Raw genomic sequence first — 13,332 nt, forward strand, 5'->3', positions numbered from 1 at the left:
CACAATAACAATACTGTAAAATTTACTCAAACACCAAATGGAACTTTTCAGTCCCATATTTATTCTGAATATAATCTATCCATCTTCTCCAAACCGAAATATATCTTTCCTGTGTTTGATCCTTTAAATAAGCAGAAATCTTAGCCATTTCTGCTAAATTTGCCACTTTAAGAGACCATTCTTCTACAGTAGGCAAGCGATCCGTTTTCCAGTTTTGAGCTACCAATAGTCTTGCAGCTGTTATAAGATTTAACATCAGATTCATTTCTTTAGCATCCAAATCTCCCATAATACCTAATAAAAATAACTGCGGTGTGAACTTTATCTTTTTCTTAAAAATATTTTCATTATTTCCACCAAACCTTGATCCAAAAATGCTTTTATTTCCCTACACGTCCACCAAATATGAAAATAAGTTGCATCTAAACTTCCACATCTCCAACATTTGGGCTGTAAATTAGAATACATGCATGACTAATATTTTCAAACAAATATTAGTTGAAATGACTTAATATTATTTAATTTTCTTTTGCTTTGTTACCTGTGTCCTACTAAAATTCTTCCTAAGTTTCTTATCTCCCTCAGTAATTTTTCCCTCAGACCAGCTCTGTTCCTTCATTGCACTCCAGTCCTAGAACAGATTTTCTAAAGCAGTCTCTCTCCTTTGCCTTCCTGGGTGATTCCCTTTTGAAGCTCTTTTTGATTATGTTTCTTCTTTCAACTTTCTGCTGCCTTCTTCTCGATCTTACATATCATCTGTTGCATTTGTAGGCCAACTATACATGTAATTTGAATATTCATTTTCCATGTATTGATTAGCAAAGCTCATGAAAAAAACAACCTCTTATAGGTGTTACTAAACCTGGTTCAAACTCTCTGAACCGGTACTGGGAGCATAAGATGAATAAGAAACTATTTGCTATTTATTATCCACAAAGCATGGCAACAAAAGGCCCAGGAGATATCCAACATATTCTAAAAATTTTGGACTTATCTCTAAATGACCAGTTGTCCTACAATAGACATGGACCATGTTCCACTCACTGCTTTTACATTTATTCTACTGAAACCCAACCAAGTATAGTCCGATTGGCTGACAATCATGCATATTTTTTCATGCAAAACTGATCCACGTCTTGCCCTTTTATAAAATGCAAAATGCAGTTCACAAAAGGACTAGACTGAAATCCACAGTTTGGATCCAAACTGTTGTATTTGGTCATCTCCATGTAAATAGGTCCTTTTTTTCATCCTTTCCTATTGCAGATTTTGGCAGAGGTACCCAAGGCCCTCCAGACAGTGGAGAAACTCTCAAGAGAACAGATCGTGCATCCTGATGTTTTGTTATTGGAAAGAGAAGATAGCAAATACTGTGGGCACGCAGCATCTCCTTATCTGTAACTGAATGCATGTTCGATATGGCTAGTAGGGATAAACAAATTTCTAGGGGGATCTTCATATTAACCAGATGAACTGGAAAAAAATTTCACAAAGGATGTATCATATTCCGGACACATTAGCCATTGATCTGAAGAGTTAATGTATAATGATTCAATTCCCATGATATTTTTAATATTTTATAGTAGTAATATTAATAGTAAATGGTGCTATTTTGATTATATAGATGTAGCAGCAATAGTAAGGGATGACAAATGAGCTTAAGTACCAAGCAAAATACTTTAGGATATTGCTCAGTATCCTTTACAAATATAACATCCTGAATCTAGATACTAGTGGAAAAACAATCAAATATACGCATTCAGATGACCTTAATTGGTTGCAATGCCTCTGAGTAGGGTTTATTCTACTCAGTTGTCAACATAAATGGAGCAAGTAAAGTGTACAATGGCTAAAAGGCCAATACAATTTTTGTCTATATTAAATAAAAGTTGGAAATAGTGCTTTCAGGTTTAGACCCCATATTTTAATAAGAACTGAGAAGCTGGAAATTCAAGAGAACAATTACCACAATAAATGATCTAGAAACCAGGCTATATGAGGAACAGTTTAAAAACCTGCTGGCCAATGCTCATCTCCTACAGTTTGCTTCCAAAAGAGAAGAAGATAGATGATGTGAAAGCTATCTCCAAATATTTATTATCAATGTTGTCATATGGAGAAGGGGACTGGCATGTTTTGGGTTAAACCTGAAATCTATTAGGTTGGACTTTAATGAAATGAGATTCAGGGTGAACATTAGAAGAAGTTTTCTGCTGTTCAGTGGTGGATCATTCTGCCTAGAAGAATAGAAGGACCCATCCCATTTGAATTTTCTTCAAGATTTGTTGGCCAACTATAAGATATGGTTTATAAAACTCATCAACAGAAGGTGTATAATATACTTTCAAACCTATTCGTTCAGTATTGAACAATTCCATGCTTCTAAGAACATGGGACAATCCTTTAAAGATCAAAGAATAAGTTTCATATAGAATCTGAGCTATATTTCTATGCAACAATTCTAATCATTCAGTCCTCTTTATATGAAGGCAAACACAGAAAAAGCAAATTTTCCATAATCCAACATTGATGATATACCTGATAAATGAAACCCAATAAGTAGCAATCAAAATTCCTACAGATGACTTTCCTGAATAATTCTGTTCCAATTCATCTTAATGGTTATTTATGCAAATTTCAAATCCACTTGTGAACCATGCCTTGGGTGAAAAATGTATCTTGTTAAAAAAAAAATAGTATCCTTTGGAATTCCTGAAGATATTAAACTTCAGCAGGACCTTTCAAACTCATTACAAAATTTGCTTTAGGCAAAAACTGGTGGTATATGAAAAATATTATACAATAAGAAAGTCATGTTGCAATCTAACCATGGAGTAAAGCAACCTAGAACTAAGGAGAAATTTCCTAATGATGAGAACAATTAACCAGTGGATCGCCTTGCCTTCAGAAGTCATGGATGCCCCATTGCTGGAGGCCTTTAAGAAGAAAGTGGACAGTCATTTATCTGAAATGGTATAGGGCAGTGGTGGCGAACCTATGGCATAGGTGCCAGAGGCGGCACTCGGAGCCTTCTCTGGGGCACATGTGCCTTTGCCCCAGCCTTGCCTCCCCCCATGACACCCTCCTCACCAGCAGCCCTCCTGGAGAAGAGTCACCCCTGAGCGTGGTCCACGCAGAGCAGTGCAGTCAAGGACTTGGCAGCCAGGCAGCGTAGACAAGATTCTGCCCTCACGCCCCATCGCACACAGTTGATGCTGCAGGGTGCGGGCAGAGGGCGTGGCTGCCATAGTGCTGCTGGGCGATCTGCGGCAGGCCCTGGAAACGATGAGTGGCCCTGCGGGCAGGCGGGGTGGGGGTTGAGTGGGGGCAGGGCAGGGGATGGAGCGGGGGCAGGGGCAGGGCCAGTTTTTGGGCACTCGGTCTCTAAAAGGTTTGCCATCACTGGTTTGAGCAGTGGACCTCCAATTTCCTTTCCAACTCTATTGTTCTATGTTCTATAGTGCTCAGCTGGGTGCCTATTTCAATTACATTTGAATTGGCCCAGATTGGAGACAGGAGCAAGTTTACAACCGTCCAGATGCACTTAAGCACACTGCAATGCGAATGGCCAGCTTCTGTTGGCATTATCCCCAGAAAGAGTGTCTACTTTAACACTGATCTCAATTGTCAGAAGAGAAGTTTGTTGGTTTGTTGTTTGTATGCTGCAGATGTGTGCATGCCCGTATACTGAAATGTTTATTAGGTCAATGTTTGACTACATCCAATGAATGCCACCGTAGGAAAACTAATAACTCAATGGGAGAATGGCCTTTAACAGGCTATCCAGAGTCTTGTGTGACTAGGAAGCTCAAGAAAGTTGCCTACAACAGTACTAGAGAATTGCCAGGTTATAGGTTAATTAGCTGTTATTTATTTCCTGATTTCTCATTTACCCCATGTAAAATTTCAATGTATTTAGCTCAAATCTGTCAGCTTTCCTGTTCATTCCTGTTCTATTTCTCCTTTAACTTTTCTTTTCCTTCAATTTTTCTTATGTTCCTTAAAGCCAAGCCAATCTGAAAGCTACATATATGTATAATTCTTCTATTCATGAATAAACTTTGTAGTGGATCAATTAATTTCTCATTCCCCCCCCCCAAAAAAAAGAATCCTCTTTAATTCTATTCAACCACCTACTTCTACAATAAGATGAATAAAATTATATTTTATATTTCCTTGATGAGAATTGCAGAACACAACGATCACTTTTATTTACACATGGAACTGTTTAAACTTAAGAGAGAAGTAAAGGAAACACTGAAGAGAAACGGGGGTGGGGGGATGGGAATCCTTTTGCTTCTTACTCAGTTGCGGTAAATTAAATGTTGGCTTGTTAGTTGAGTTGCAGTGGTTTCCCATAGCAACAGTGAAAATACAAAAATCAGTGACTGAGCACTCAATGTTGCTAGTAGGTCTGGATGGAATTGTAGAAAACTGGCCAATATTCCCTTGGACATTCAGGGCTAATTTGAGTCTAAAACCCAGTCATGGCACAAATTGAACAGATCAACTTGCACTCTACTCATCAGGTTTCTTTGCCTCTGGCACCAATACGTTGGAAATTCACACAGATCCCAGTGGTTCGATAACCTTCCAGTTTCTGAGGCTTCTATTTTCACTTATTATTTTTTTTAGAGAGAAGTTTGCTTCCTATTGGCCTTCTTTTTCCATAGCCACGTTTCATTTGTATAATTTCTATTGCCTGACGTGGGAATTTAAAGCTACTCATTGGCTCATGTTGAAGTCCCTGTAAATCTTCTCAATTAAGGTGAAATTGAACCCACACACATGGGATGTGTTATATGCCCTTGTCAAGGAGAACTCAAACATTGAGAAATAGCTGTTGACCATAGTGGTAAAAAGGCTATCAGGAAAAAAAAAAAGACAGACAAAAAGTTATATGATATGTGTCAATTCCTGAAACGAACCTGGCTGAAGTCATCTTTGTCATTTACAAGAGATGTAAAGGCTGATAGACTAATACAGAAATTTCATGATAAACACCCCCCAAAGCCTAGGGCAGGGTTAGGCAACCTTGTCTCTTTTAAGACTCGTGGACTTCAACTCCCAGAATTCCTGAGCCAGCATGGGTCAGCTTGGAAACCTCTCCCTTTCCCCTCAGCATGGCTGGCTCAGGAATTCTGGGAGTTGAAGTCCACGAGTCATAAAAGAGCCAAGGTTGCCTACCCCCCTAGCCTAGGGAAACTCCGGCGATAGAGTAGAAGATTAGTAAAACACTAATATGTATCTACACTTTGCTATTTTCCAGGGACTTCTTTCTCTTTAGGAGGGTCCGACTGTCAACTTCTGAAATGAACCTGGCTGAAGCCAGCTTTGTCATTCTCAGTTGCCACACAGGTTGGGAGGAATGGGGGTGGGGAGAAACTGAAAGAAATGCTACACTAAACACAGAACGATCTCGTGGGAACCAAGGTCATTCCCACAGGTGCTGGAAGGTGGAGAGAAGAAGTGTCATGGAGTCTGCCAATTGCCTTCATTGGGTAGCAGGATCAATAGCATAATAGGGGGAGGGTAGTGTTACAATTAGTTACTCTGAATTCCTGGGGGGAAGTTAGAGGGTTTTTTTTTCACTTTTGATCATGCTGATATTATGTATCCAATAAACATGTTCCTTGAGGAAACTTCAAGTCTCAGAGTTCCGATTTGTTTGGGTCCATTAGTCGGAACCTCGACAATACTGCATATTTAGGCATGGTTATCAGTACTGTAATTCTGGTCTCCATAAGAGTATCTCAATCCACAATCCATATCAACCCATGGTTGGGAAATCAGGCAGGTCTTCAAAGCTTTGTGGAATGCCAACAGGGGGAATCATATCGGGGGGTGGGTGGGAGTTGCATCCTGAACTAGAAGTTTTGCTGTAAAACCTAGGTAAGTCCAATTGAAAAACAAGCCTTACACAACGAATGCTGAGAACAACAACTTAACTTATGCTGTAGAATCTAAAGCCTGCTTCATTGTCAACAACAATGCTGAAAACATTGTTGTATTCCTGTTTAGATTTATATAGCTGCAAGGTATCGTGGGGGGAAAAAAAGATGAAACAATTTAGAAACATTCTCTACCAAATATCATGAGACTGCTAAACCCCAGGGCAGTATATACAGTTTTCTGTTCATCTTGCTTTGAGCATCAGATGAGCATTCTAGCAAGCAGTTTTATACCAGATCAGTATTTGTCCAACAGAATTCCCTATTCTACTACAGTTCTCTGGGGCATTCGGCTTGACTTTCACACAACCCAAAAAATAAATAAATAAATTCTGAACTGGAAAGTCAGATACTGCCTGAACTGAAGACTATTAGTATGCATTGGAAAGGCTATACCAGTATGGCCACAGTCCTCTTATGCTTTGTTGCTGATTAAAATTCTGAACCAGGAGAACCAGGAAATAGCTCATCTGGCTTTAAATCTGAGCAGGACATTTTCTTTATGGGAGATACGTGATATCAAATTTTGGAAGCCCCGTATCAGGATGCTGTTTGAAGCCTAGGATGATAAAAAACTATTTAAGCAGATAGTAGCGTTAAGACTATCTTGAATGATTCCAGAATCTAAACAAGTTCAGTCTTGATTTACATTTTCATTTCAATGGTGGAACCCCTGGAAGTTCTAGATCAGGGGTCTTCAAACGTGGCTCTTTTATGACTTGTGGACTTCAACTCCCAGAATTCTTCCCAGGCATGCTGGCTGAGGAATTCCGGGAGTTGAAGTCCACAAGTCATAAAAGGGCCAAGATTGAAGACCCCTGTTCTAGATAACTAGGCTACAAAGTTTTATCTCTCTCCCTCCCTCTCTCTCTCTCTCTCTTTCTCCTAAATCTCCAGAAACTGGAGGCTAAAACATATGAACAATGGTTGCATGAATTGGGTATGTCCAGTTTAATGAATAGAAGAGCTAGGGGTGATATGATAACAGGGTTCCAATATCTAATAACAGGGTTCCACCAGAAAGAAGAGAAGATCAACTTATTCTCCAAAGCACTTGAGGGCAAGACAAGAAGTAATGAATGGAAACTAATCAAGGAGAGAAGCAGCCTAGAACTAAGGAGAACCTTCACAACAGTGAGAACAATTAAACAGTGGAACAACTTTCCTACAGAAGTTGTGGGTGTTCCAACACTGGATGTTTTTTTCAGAAGAGACTGGACAATGATTTGTCTGAAACGGGGTTTAGGGTTTTGTGCTTGAGCAGGGAGTTGGAATAGAAAATCTCCAAGGTCCCTTCCAACTCTGTCACTATTTTCTTAGTTCTTTATTTGTTTTATTGATGGTCTACCTTTTAGAGTTCAAGGTTGCAAAGCTGGGATTTTTCCCTTTTCACCACTGTAGGGTATCTCCCTGATCCTAGTCCCAACATTCCAAGCTTTATATTATGCTGGCTCCTAGCTAGTCCTTAATGAAACGAGAACCATGCAGTTTCCATGTCTATCTGCAAATGATTCTTAAAGAATGGGAAGGTAAATAAGGTAGAAGTGACTATATGATTGGCGATGACATAAGGAATTTTCTTCACTCATAATCAGGGCTGTGGAGTCGGAGTCGGAGTCGAGGAGTCGGAGTCGGAGGAAATTTTGGGTACCTGGAGTTAGAGTCGGAGTCGGCAAACAATGCACTGACTCCGACTCCTACTAAATTTAGGTTGGAATTTAAAAAAAGCAAGTTTAAATGTCCCAATTCACAAAAAGTTATAATTAATGACTTCTTTATTCTGTAAGAATAAAGAATAAAGACCAATGCATGCAGTGCCTCACGTAACTGCAAAACGAACAAGTTAAGTGACCGTGAACACTTCACTATGACACGCAACGCACAATTAGGAGCGGCAATACTTATACTTTCCATAGTGTTGTGTTCTGCCAGTAGTCCTGTGGTAATGACATGTATGTTGCCTTTCTTTCCTTCAAGGAATGTATAAAATACATTCGCATATTAATACAGAGGAGTCAGAGTCGGGGAGTCGGAGTCGGAAGTACAAAAAACTGAGGAGTCGGAGTCGGAACATTTATCTACCGACTCCACAGCCCTGCTCATAATATAGTTGTGTAGAGGATACAGGAAACAGTTGCCTTTAATTTAAGGCAATGAGGTGAGGAATGCTTTTACACGTTAGCACAGAGTTTCCTGTCAAGGAGTCAAAGTATATTTTCCTTCTTTGTCCCTAGATGCATTTTGTATGCTTTAGAGCAAATGAAATTCTTTGCCTTGGTGCATTTATGTTTAACCACAAAGAAAGATCAATCTTTCAGGGAATTATTAACAGAAGTGGTGTTAGGCCCATTATTTCTGGATTTAAAATGGTTGTGTCACATTTTGACACGTCTTGTCAAATATCATCGCTCAGACTGGGATCTGTGACACGATCCAATTTTGCATCATCAACATTACTTGATTTGACGTATCACCATGTGGCAACTAAGGTCAAATTAAAAATAAATAAAAAAACAAAACTTAGAACAACTAAGTCAGTCTCCCTCTCTTAGGGACACACATTCAAACACACACACATACACATGTTGCAAACACACATAAACAATGACATTGAAAAAGTTGTTCCAAGCTATTGTTATTATTATTATTACTGAAAAATCAGTACTACATATTTCACACTAATTATACTGGAATGACTGTTCTGAACTGGAGTTTGTGCCCCATGGACAAATTAATCCAGTTTGATAATTCTACTACATACAGAAACTAGCTCCCAGAATCAAAGATCTGCATTACCAAAGGTTATGTACTACTAGAACTAATGTTGACACTGAAATTCTCTCCAAAGAGTTACACTATTACAAAGTCAAACTTCCTACCCTGGTGCTATGCAATCATCTATGTTTCCCAATAGAATAGTTTGGCGGGCTTTCTAACAATATGCCCATCCCTCTAACATAACTGATAGAATGACCTTGGTTCCCAGGGGACACAGAATTGTTTAGACTAGCAAAGATAGTCCGCACCTCCTCCCATTCATGTGGCAACCTAGAACGAGCAAGATGGCTGCAGCCAGGTTCGTTGTAGAATTGACATCATCTCTCTAATGAATTAACTGACTAATTTGGCCTTTGAACCACAATAGTCATGTGGTAGTTCCTATCACCCAAAATGATTATCAACTCATGTCTTAAAAAAACATGCACCATCATTTTTTTGTTTCTTTCCTGACAAACACAGGGAATAAAGGAAGTTCTATTATTGATGCTTGCATCAAAATTCTAATCTTTCGGTAGTTTCAAGCTTTCTTTAAAAATCCTTAGCAAAAGTCCATAAATGGTCCCTTAGGCCAATGACAGAGCATTTGTCTGCAACAATTTTACTTTAACATCCTTCAGAGAGGATCTATGTTCATTCTCCCATGTGTTCTGGAATATTTTTTAGAACTGATTTTTTTCTTCTTCTTCCATGTCTAGATCAAACTTTTAAACTGCCAAAATAGCTTTGTCATTGGCCAAAAATAAGTCAATATCAATACATGTTTGTGGTAGTAGCTGACATACCAGCAGATGGGCCAAGCTCTGTGTCTCTCCACATTCATGTAGCGTGTGTTATCCACTAAGAGCTTCAACTTGAACTTATTGGTTTTACATTTAGGCACGCCAACTCTCAACCTATTCAGTGTCCTGCAAGTAGCATCAGGGAAGTCAGATCCGTCAACCATATCCTCCTTTAATGTTATTCCTTGTTCGATGTCTCCTTCCTCCATCTTTTAATTTGATTTTGTTCTTGTGTACCCTCATAAATGTTTGTTTTTGCCATAAAGCTCTTTCTAGATCTGAACTGGTAGGCTTGGGGCATCTGTCCATTCAGAGGATGTCAAGGATCATTCTCTTGCTTTGTTCTTTAAATTATCACACAGCCCTAAAAGAAAATTAAATGGGGCATGCGGGCCGATGCTAGATGTCCATAAATTTATTGGTGCCCTCATGTGGCATGGAAACTAAGTGTCATGGTATCTAAGCACAGATACGACCCATATGCCTTTTGTACAGATGTGCAACTGAATATCTCTTGTGTGTACCACTACCGTAGATAAAGCTTTCAAGTCTGCCCAAAGCAATTTTTTTTTGCTTTGACTGTTTCTCACAAATATCAAACTCTATCAGAAAAAACTTTGCATTAAGAACCATTTAGTAGTGTGTGGGAACTAATAACTAGATCCCAGTTTTATCAACTTGGTTGGGGTGTTTTGATGTTTAATCAAGTGTGGATGCAAATGACATCTGTAAGTAGATGTCTTTATTGTCATTTTTTTCCCACAGTTCATCCTGTTTTCATAACTGTCCCATGCCGTTTTGCTAATTTAGTCACATTTCTGGTTCAATCGGTTTTCATACACATTTGCATTCTCCTTTCCCAAGAGAGAAACTGAAATTGACCTCAGTTTATTGATGTCCTCATGAAGAGCTTTGATATCCATGTCAGTACTGACTATTATTCTCCAGCAGGTAAGGCTATGAGTCTCCTTTCCTTAGAGGAATACTATTCTAAGTGTTGCAGAAATGTTTAAGACACTTCAAGCTCAAAACTCTTTGGAATATGAAAACTAACTCTGCTGGGCTCAAAAGAGAGCACTTTGAATTTGAAATGTTTTGCACATCAAGGGTATATTTGGTGGAAGCTTTCTGCTGCGTAATCCTGAATCTCAACCTTTCCTTTAAGGCCCACCAAGCAGTGTGCCTTCTCAATTTTGCTGCTTCCATCAAACTTCAAAAAAAAAACCCCCACTGAGAATAAATGGACAGGGGATCTGCCAGGCAAGGTACGATATATGACAGATAGGCTGCATTAAGCTGATGGGTCACCCATTTCACAAGCAATCAAGCAAGTGAGAATAGGAGGTTCTGTAGCTTGATTAACTGTCCTGTTCCATGCTAGGAGACAGACAGAGACAGACACAGAGGTATATGCAGAAATGTTTGCCTTTCATTCACAGCAGTTCTAATACTGTCAAAAAGTCTGGAAGCTTCAGCGTACCTATGAATATAGTATGGATGAGGAATGCCTAAAGAAAGGAAAGGAAAGGAAAGGAAAGGAGAGGAGAGGAGAGGAGAGGAGAGAGGAGAGAGGAGAGGAGAGGAAACGAAAGGAAAGGAAAGGAAAGGAAAGGAAAGGAAAAGAAAGGAGAGGAGAGGAGAGGAGAGGAGAGGAGAGGAGAGGAGAGGAGAGGAGAGGGAAAAAAGGAGGAAAATTTAAGAGGCTTTCAAAAAGGACCTTGGGAGACAGAGTAAGTTAATAAAAGTTAGCAGCCCTCATTCCTTTTATTAAAAAATGGGAGATATGATCTGTGGTGGGATTCAGCCAGTTCGTACCACTTTGGCAGAACCGGTAGCTATTTTTTTGTTGCCCAGGCCCAGACAGAGAACCGGTTGTTCACATATTTGAATCCCACCACTGGATATGATGGAAAATGCCTAGCCAGATTATAAGAACCTTGATCATTGAGAGTACATAGTGGCATGAGAAAGCTGCTGAAATAAAGTTGAATGAATAAAACATCCCTTCATCTAGTGATTAGACTGTCATAGTCTGTCTGAAGAAGTCTTTGATTCAATCAACGATACTTCAAGTAAAAGGACTGGAAAGTTCCTATTCCTGCTGCTGGCTATACAAGCCTAGATGTAAACATTCTGACATTATTGACAGTGTCCAGTGTTTCAAAAATCCAATCCTCGATTTGGTACCCTAAGATACTTTGGATTCAGGATCGTTAGAATTTCCTAAGGATAGTTTTGCTCTTAGTCAAAACAACTAGATGATCCATTGATTAAACAAATAGTAGAATTAATTTAAATCCATATAAAATAGATGAATTTTAAAACACAATTCCTCCAACAAATTTACCATGAAACCTGTGAGACATCAATCAGTGATAGAAGAAAAAGGAGGAGGAGGAGGAGGAGGAGGAGGAGGAGGAGGAGGAGGAGGAGAAGAAGAAGAAGAAGAAGAAGAAGAAGAAGAAGAAGAAGAAGAAGAAGAAGAAGAAGAAGAAGAAGAAGAAGAAGAAGAAGAAGAAGAAGAAGAAGAAGAAGAAGAGGAAGAAGAAGAAGAAGAAGAAGAAGAAGAAGAAGAGGAGGAGGAGGAGGAGGAGGAGGAGGAGGAGGAGGAGCAAGATGGCAGCAGAATTTCTAAGAAAACAATAGTCCAGTGAAGGCAGTAGAAACTGAACAGTTTATTTAGGAGTTATTTTATTTATCTTTTACTCTTGATCTTTTTTTTTTTTTGCTTTGTTTCATCAGCAAGAAAAAATAGTAAAATCCCATTTCCCCAACCTTCTGGAAAAATGTTGTTAGCATTGCCTAAATGCTACTTACATATTAGACTGTTGTTTTGATTTTACTGGTTTTAAATTGTTTGCATCTTATTTAGACAAGTAGCTGTCCTAAACCCTGTGAGTCAAACAAGATGACAAGTTGTCAAATCGAAATGCCTGATTGATACGATACAGGTACCCAGATTCCAAAGATTTGATGGACTTTTGTTTTATCTATGCATACAGACTCTCTTACATGGGATATACAGTGCAGTTTTATCAGATTGAATAAAATGCCCCGATCAATTGCACATCCAAACCAGATTGGTTATCCAAATAGAATCAGAAGTCCGATGGAAACTTGACTGATAAATGATGATGGTGATGAACATGGGATAAAATATATTGAATGACAATGGAAGGACAGATCAAGTTTCCTCAAGGATGAGCTTGAAAATTGGGGGTGAAACAGTCCAACATCTTCCTTATTTTTTTTTTCAACTTGCAAAAAAATATATACATCTAGAAGTGTCTCTAGGCAACAAGAAAGGTGAGTGTGGAAGCTGGGGGTTATGTTGAATGAAAAAGAAATCAGTACTCAAGACATGGTCATGAATAGATAACAATATGATGGAAACACAGATGGGCATGAACATCGTCTATTTTCAAAGCCAGCATCCTAGGTCTTAGATGAAGAACTATGAAAGTTAACTGACACTAGAAGAATATTCTGGAATTCCTATTATGTTCTGCAGTACACTGTATTATGGTAGCCTTGATAAGGTGATTCAGAATTATAGCAGAAAACTTTCAACAGCCAGTACTATATAGATCAGTGGTGGCGAACCTATGGCACGGGTGCCAGAGGCGGCACTCAGAGCCCTCTCTGTGGGCACGCACACCATCGCCCCCATCCTAGGCCTTCAGCTGGGTTTTATAAAACCTTTTTGCTTTAGGCCTCCACCGCCATGTGCAAAAAAAAAAAAAAGGTTCAATTAATCAGTCAATTTCAACTTCTCGCAGGGGAAAAAAAAGATCTTGCAAAATTGGAATTGATTGATTGAA

The sequence above is a fragment of the Protobothrops mucrosquamatus genome, unplaced genomic scaffold (genome assembly GCF_001527695.2).
Source record: "Protobothrops mucrosquamatus isolate PMUCROS unplaced genomic scaffold, P.Mucros_1.0 scaffold89, whole genome shotgun sequence".
Lineage (NCBI taxonomy): Eukaryota > Metazoa > Chordata > Lepidosauria > Squamata > Viperidae > Protobothrops > Protobothrops mucrosquamatus.